The following is a 7865-nucleotide window of genomic DNA, read 5'->3' as shown; positions in this document are numbered from 1 at the left end:
TTGCAACCTGTGAAAATCTAAATCACTTGGGCGGCACGGTGGATCAGCTGGAAAGTGTTGGCCTCACAGTTCTCAGGTCCCACGTTCAAGCCCGGGCCAGCCTGTGTGGAGTTTGCATGTTCTCCCCGTGCCTGTGTTGGTTTTCTCCGGGCACTCCGGTTTCCTCCCACATCCCCAAAACATGCAACATTAATTGTTCTAAATAGCCCGTCGGTGTGAATTTGAGTGCGACTGTGGTCTGTCTCCTTGTGCCCCGCGATTGGCTGGCAACCTGTTCAGGGTGTACCCCGCCTCCTCCCGGTTGACAGCTGGGATAGGCTCCAGCACTCCCCACTACTCCCGTGAGGATAAGCGGCAAAGAAAATGGATGGATTCTAATTTAGTTAGAATCTCTCACTACCTTCGTGAGGATGAGCGGCATAAGGAAATGGATGGATGGATAATGCGATTGGCTGGCAACCAGTTCAGGGTGTACCCCGCCTCCTGCCCATTGATAGCTGGGATAGGCTTCGGCACTACCCGCGACCCTCGTGAGGATGAGCGGCACAAGAAAATGGATGGATGGATCTCCATTCATATATCTAAAGCACGTGTCAAACTCAAGGCCCGGGGGCCAAATCTGGCGCACCGCATGATTTTTATGTGGCCCGCGAAGGAAAATTGTGATAATCAATAGTTATATAGTGAATAATAAAGTTTCAAATCATCATATTATAAAAACTCCAAATTGCCCCTAGGTGTGATTGTGAGTGCGGCTGTTGTCCGTTTCCATGAACCCTGCGGTTGGGTGGCAACCAGTTCAGGGTGTACCCCGCCTCCTGCCCGTTGACAGCTGGGATAGGCTCCAGCGAGCCCCGCAAATTCTCGTGAGGATAAGCAGCAAAGAAAATGAATGGATGAAGCTATTTTACAATTTTTTTTCCACTCAGTGATGCACAGATATTCATTAAAAAATATGTACTATATATCGCAGGCAGCCAGGCTTTATTTAACATCAACCATGATTTCACATGAGCTTCTTAAAGGATGATGGGAACGTTTTAAATGTAGAAATGTAGATAAAATATGATGATTGATAAATAACTTCAACAAATGACAGGCCCTGCTCAAACACTGTGCATCATAACAGCGGGTATTCCGACCTACAAGTACGAGCTCGAACTGCAGGTGAAGATATTTTTGCAAAATTACACGGGCCTCAACTGCTATTATCAGAGATCTTAATGATATGGAAAGGTGAGCCTAGATGGTCTACAAACACAACAGCTGTGTAAAAAAAACTCAACTTTTGGGATGGTTTGATCCATCCACCAGTCAGCGGATGTTGATCCCACCGAGTTTCAGCCCGACTGCCTTCCATTTAAGAGGAGAGGCCACTGGTCAGCCGACAGGTCAAATGCGTCTCAATTTCCCTGTCGCGAAAACCTTGGCGTGACCTTCCCGCCGTCCCGCTGGCCCTTTAACAACACCTTTAATCGATAAGCTCGGTTTCAACGTGAGGCACGAGATGACTGTCCTTATCGCAGCTTGAATCCCGGGCCCTCCCGACTGTCCACCCCCGCTTTTCCAAAAAAAAAAATACAAAAAAACTCACTAGGACTACTAAAAACTCCTTCAATATGCCCGTTTTGGACAGAAAACCCAAGCTAGTGAGAATCCCTTCCAGGCACCGAAAGTCGGCAGCCTGTTGGAGCTGCGCAAACTCACTTTCTCTTTTATTCCTTTGTTGTATCCCCCCATTTTTTTTTTTTTTTTTTAACCAAGGTGTATTGTCGAAAAACAGACACCGCCTGACTTTTGTTTTCTTCCTGTTTATGACGCTTCACTTACAACCACGTCGCGCTGCCCCCCCGGCATCTCACATGAAGATGAGCCCCCGAGAGGACTGAATGGCAAAGCGCACTTGAACTGTTCTTTCCGCTGATCATTGTGCGGAGTGTGAAGTTACTCGCCGACAGACAAACTGGCGGCTGTGAGAAAACGACAGTTGTTTACATTCCACCATTTGTTCCTGCAGCCCAACGCAAGGGATGTCATGCACCCTGCAATTGCACGATTAGAATTTCGACCTCCCGGTCAGCTGAGACTTCGAGTCACATTCCTCTCCCGCTCATCTAGGAACAACTTCACACGTGCAGACTTGTGCAAAGAGCGGGACTAAAACCCTCAACCTCCTGCATGCTAATGTGAAGGAAGCATTTGGCGCTTCTCTCTCTCCTCTGGGGAATCTGACCACGACGTTGTGCACAGTTAGAGCACCGATAGGCCACTGGTGCAACAGCAGGAGGCCGACGTCAAGGCTGTGACTTACATCCAAGCATTTTCCAAGCTGCTTATCCTTACAAGGGTCAAGGTGCCAGTTGCAGAGACAGTTTGGTCCAAAGACAGTAGAGGTGCCGCACCAGTGTTTCAATACCACTGTATATCCATCCATTTTCTTTGCCGCTTATCCTCACGAGGGTCGCAGGGAGTACTGCAGGCTATCCCAGCTGTCGACGGGCAGGAGACGGGGTACGCCCTGAACTGGTCGCCAGCCAATCGCACTCACAATCACACCTAGGGGCAATTTAGAGTGTCCAATTAATGTCGCATGTTTTTGGGGATGTGGGAGGAAACCGGAGTGCCCACCCGGAGAAAACCCGCACAGGCACGAGGAAAACATGCAAACTCCGCACAGGGAGGGTTGCGATTGAGCCCAGGACCTCAGAACTGTGAGGCAACGATTTACTAGCTGATCCACCATGCCGCCTACTACTGTATATTTTAGTTTAAAAGATATATTTTTTTAAATGTACACTTTGTTTTACCGCTGCTTGATTTTTAGCTAGGGTTGATTTTTGAAGTGCGTACATAATAAAGTTGCGTTTGAAGAAATTACTCATCAAAGCAAATGCACAATTTGATTTATTTTTACAGAGGTTAAAAAGCTTGAGCATTAAAATGGGTGAGTAGATCCTTGTCAAACACAATTCTCGGTCAGCTGAAACCTGCAACTTTTGTTTAATCCTATCGTTCTCAGCCAAGTAATTGGGTATAATAATAATCATGTAGTAACACAAACGATACCTCATACATACGCTAAACATCTGTTATAAACACTCAAAATTGATCGCCTGTAAGTAATTTGTAAGACAAATATTGGTGCACTTTGACAGCGGCTCAGTGGGATCGAACTAACAGTCGTACGGACAAGTCGCCCCCCACAATTCCCCCCACGCGAGGTATCCGTTTACTTGTTAAGCACCTTCAAGCTGCGAGTCATGTATTGGCCTTTATTGAAAAGTATTAAATGGGGAATAATGGTAATCCGTTGCAGGGTCACAATTGATCTCAGAAGTTCAACTGTATCAGCCCGTCAACATATGCGGTTCGCCGTTGGGGGGACTCCCCCGGCTGACTTGAGACTCGGTCCTGGGTTGAATCCGCTGACCTTTCTTTCTCCTCATTTTGACATGCGGAGACGCATCTCCCCTCTCATATCGTCCCCCGATACGTATGATCGTATCTGTACCCTCGTGAAAGGCTCCGTGCCTCCTCCACTCCCTCTTCCGCGTGGCGGCTGACGGATCAAAACCCCCTTGAGGGAAGTTTGCTAGCGGAGTGCGTCGCCGAAATGCGGGGGGGTCCGCCTGATGACTTCCTCGCTAGGGCACGGTTGCTGTCGCTACATCGCAAAGTGTTTTGGAATGGGTGAGGACTGATGCATAAACCAGTATGTCCCACCACCCTGAGAATCAAAAGGTAACAAATATGTCACCTTGACGCCGTGCCACTGTGTCGTGTAACTAAGCCGGTAATCCGTGGCAGAGTCGCACCTCCTGAGTCAAGTAAGCCTGTTAACAAACCTCCTTTATCTTGCAGCCAGATTTACACCAGCTCGCAATCTGCTTGTGCACTAAGGTAATCTGTTTACCGTGCAGTGGTGTATGCAAACAAGTCTGTCCTCGCTGCAAAAAAAAAAAAAAAAAAAATGCTTAGGTCGCCCGGGCGTGTTGGTCATTGATGTAGTGACGTTGGAGGCCTGAGATTTTGTGATTTGTAATGTCAGAGTAGGATGGTGAAATCATGTAAAGACTAGAAAATTGTGATGCTCATAAAACTGGCTTTCAAAGTGAGGTTTGGTCAAGGCTAGGTTCTAAGGATTTGGTTCTAAGAGTAGGGGTGAGGTTAGGTGTAGGTTTCCAGTTTAGGTTAGGGATATGGCACGGTAGGGTTAGGTTAGGTGGCAATTTTTTGCCTAATCGAGATAAATGTCTCCTAACAGGCCACAATCAAGGAAAATAACTCTTCGTTTTCATTTAACGCTTAAAACAAAGGGTAAAAAAGATGTACCCTCTCGCGGGCAGCGTCCCAAAACTGGGACAGGTATGTTATCAGTTCTAGAGAGGTTTATTCATGAATTCTTGTTCTAGAACGACACTTGCGCATTAATAATACTGATGGATTAGCATTTTGTAGACAAACTTGGTTGCATACTGACCTTTCTCCCTTTCTTCTCTTGGAAAACGCTCCATGTGTACTTGAGGCAGCCATGTCGGGTCAGGAAGGAAAGGGAAATAACTCCGTGCTAACTTTTGACCGATGAGTTATCCTCTCCTGGTACCAAATTATGGCTTCAGATTAAAACACTTAAATATTTTGATGCGTGAAAATCACGATGTGTCAAAAATGGGACGTTGCCCACGAATGGGTTAAAATCTCTCAGAGTAATGAGGGGTGAGTGTTGGTGTTTTTATATCAATCTCGTTTACTCGCTCGGTGGGTCTTAGCAGTGCTGCGTTCATGCTAGCTTAGGGCGGAATGTAGACACTGATAAGAATGAAAGAGGCAAACTCACGCGACAAGTAAAATTATACAAGAACAGGGAGTCTAAAAGCGGGCTGCAGTGTCTGGTGAATTGTGTGACGTCCATGCACTATTTTTCACTGATATTGAAGCGTATCTCAGCGCCAGGACCAGGTGGCGTAAATCTGATCTGTTCTTTTACCACGCCATCGCATCAGATTTTTACTTTAGTTTTTAAGAAACCTGCTGTGTGTATACCGATATGAAATTCTACCGTTTATATTTTCCGTTTTCACCGCCACGACCTCGATCCAAATTGGGCCACGTCGGAATGGTGTCTCTTGAACCCTGTGATACAAACCCGGCTTTGAGCGGCACAGCCGACGCTAGTTAGTCGTCGTCGTCTTTTCCTTTCGGCTTGTCCCGTTAGGGGTGGCAACAGCGTGTCATCTCAGACGAACGCATATTTGTTTGGCACAGTTTTACGCCGGATGCCCATCCCGACGCAACGCCTCTGCATCTAGCCGGGGAGAGAAGTTTACAGCACCTGGTATTCCCAAGCCGTCTCCCATCCAAGTACTAACCAGGGCCAAACCCGCTTAGCTTTCCGAGATCTGACGAGATCGGGTGTTCTCAGGGTAGCACGGCCGTAAGCCCAACGCTAGTTCGTGTGGGCGTTATTTCCTCCTCGCTGTGTCTGTTCTTAAATTGTAATCAGGATCTGAACCGCGGGTTTTGAACGCGCCGTGGTCTCCGATTGGAATTTACACACTCACGCACCCCGGGATGGCATCTTTGAATAGAGTTGACCCGCAAGTGCCCAGCGGCCATCTGTGGCCTCTTCCAGCTGCTCATTTCGGTTGCGGCAGAGCTCACCAGGAGGAGTAGTTAAAAGTGCCTAATCTGTCACTCTTGCACGGCTGCTCCTCGCCGTCACCGGCTGGCGGGAGAACCGGCAGCGTTTCGCCCCATTCGTTACGCCGGAGAGACGCCATTACTGTTTTGTTATTGTACCACACAGGGGAAAAGTCAATGGGATCATCCATAATGATTTGGAGATTTATCGAGATAGCGTGTTAATGACCCTCCGCTATCACACGCATGTTCTGCTCTTTTTCATCCTCCCTTAATTTTTTTTTTTTTTTTTTTTAAACGAATCATTATTCCCCCTTTATCGCGCCACCCCAGTGTCACGGCAACCTTTGCTCCTCTGCACAAATCATCCCGGGGGGTAATCGGGCATCCCGCTGCGATGCTGAAATTAACACTATTGAACGTCATCATGGCAGTTGGGTGGTGTTACTGATAGCGCCCCCCCAGATTGCACCAAACGAGGGCGGCTAGTTTAATCAGCCTGTTGAGATGAATGGCTAAATATATGTTTACATGGCAAAGGGGTGTCGGGCCTATAGAAATTGATTGCACAAATTTGCATTATTCAGCACGTGATGTTGTTTACCGGCCGTGTCTGGCAGGAAATCTATCTCAAATGAGATTTTTTTTTTTTTTTTGTCAGTGATGTGCTAATCCGCAAGCAGAGAGGCACATTCAGCCGAGAAACAAAGCATATTTCTGCTTTGGCCGGTGCCCCCCCCGCTCGCAGGCGTGCGTCGGCTTCCCCAGCGAGCGAAAGCTCCACAGGCAGGTGGACTTTGTTTCACCCGCCTGACAAAATTCCGGTCTCGTCCGCCCGGCAGCCGCCGGTCTGCATTTCAAACAATCAATGAGATCAGCTCGCCGGAGTGAAAGTTCAAAACGAAACCGGGTCTGATAACATCCATCATCCTCCGTCAAAAGCGAGAAAACGAGAACTGAAGGAAAGCGTGGCAACAAGCTGTTTAAAAGACCGTGCCCGTTTGTGTGAGGTAGTGACTGAACGGAAACGGAAAACTGGACTGCAAATACACAAGAGCTGTTATCAAAAACTAAACATTTTAATAATACTGCAAACGGTGGCCAGACTCCACGCACAATGCGGTTGCCAGCTCCGTCCTCCTAGTTAGTGGTAATTAATTTTACCATGCGATCTGACAGGAAATGCAGCCCTATGGGGGGCACAAACCAGTGCAATCTGTAGGCCGGTCCCAAGCCCGGATAAATGCAGAGGGTTGCGTCAGGAAGGGCATCCGCCGTAAAAACTGTGCCAAACAAATATGAGCGTTCATCTAAAGAATCCCATACCGGATCGGTCGTGGCCCGGGTTAACAATGCCCGCCCCCGGCACTGCTAACCTGCAGGGCGTCGGTGGAAATTTAGCTACTGTGGGTCGAAGACAAAGAAGAGGAGGAAACCGGATCCAGCGTCAGAAGAAAAAGAGGAATGCACAGAGCCTACAACTGAGTGTAGGGACTTTGAATGTTGGGACTATGACAGGAAAAGCTCAGGAGTTGGTTGACATGATGATTAGGAGAAAGGTTGATATTCTGTGCATCCAAGAGAGCAGGTGGAAAGGTAGTAAGGCTAGAAGTTTGGGAGCAGGGTTTAAATTATTCTACCACGGAGTAGATGGGAAGAGAAATGGAGTAGGGGTTATTTTAAAGGAAGAGCTGGCTAAGAATGTCTTGGAGGTGAAAAGAGTATCAGATCGAGTGATGAGACTAAAATTTGAAATTGAGGGTGTTATGTACAATGTGGTTAGCGGCTATGCACCACAGGTAGGATGTGACCTAGAGTTGAAAGAGAAATTCTGGAAGGAACTAGATGAAGTAGTTCTGAGCATCCCAGACAGCGAGAGAGTTGTGATTGGTGCAGATTGTAATGGACATATTGGTAAAGGAAACAGGGGCGATGAAGAAGTGATGGGTAAGTACGGCATCCAGGAAAGGAACTTTGAAGGGCAGATGGTGGTGGACTTTGCAAAAAGGATGGAGATGGCTGTAGTGAACACTTATTTCCAGAAGAGGGAGGAGCATATAGTGACCTACAAGACCGGAGGTAGAACCACGCAGGTAGATTATATTTTGTGCAGACGATGTAATCTGAAGGAGGTTACTGACTGTAAAGTAGTGGTAGGGGAGAGTGTAGCTCGACAGCATAGGATGGTAGTATGTAGGATGATTCTGGTGGTGGGTAGGAAGATT

The 7865-nt window shown here is 47.5% G+C and overlaps 1 pseudogene; it reads right to left on the bottom strand.

Annotated features, from left to right (window-relative positions):
• Positions 1–5320: 5320 nt before the first annotated feature.
• Positions 5321–5440, bottom strand: LOC133502796 (5S ribosomal RNA; annotated as a pseudogene).
• Between the last annotated feature and the right edge of the window lie 2425 nt (positions 5441–7865).

The sequence above is a fragment of the Syngnathoides biaculeatus genome, chromosome 6 (genome assembly GCF_019802595.1).
Source record: "Syngnathoides biaculeatus isolate LvHL_M chromosome 6, ASM1980259v1, whole genome shotgun sequence".
Taxonomy (NCBI): Eukaryota; Metazoa; Chordata; class Actinopteri; order Syngnathiformes; family Syngnathidae; genus Syngnathoides; species Syngnathoides biaculeatus.
Note: the sequence above shows the minus strand (reverse complement) of the source record. Positions and strands in the feature narration are given on the sequence as shown.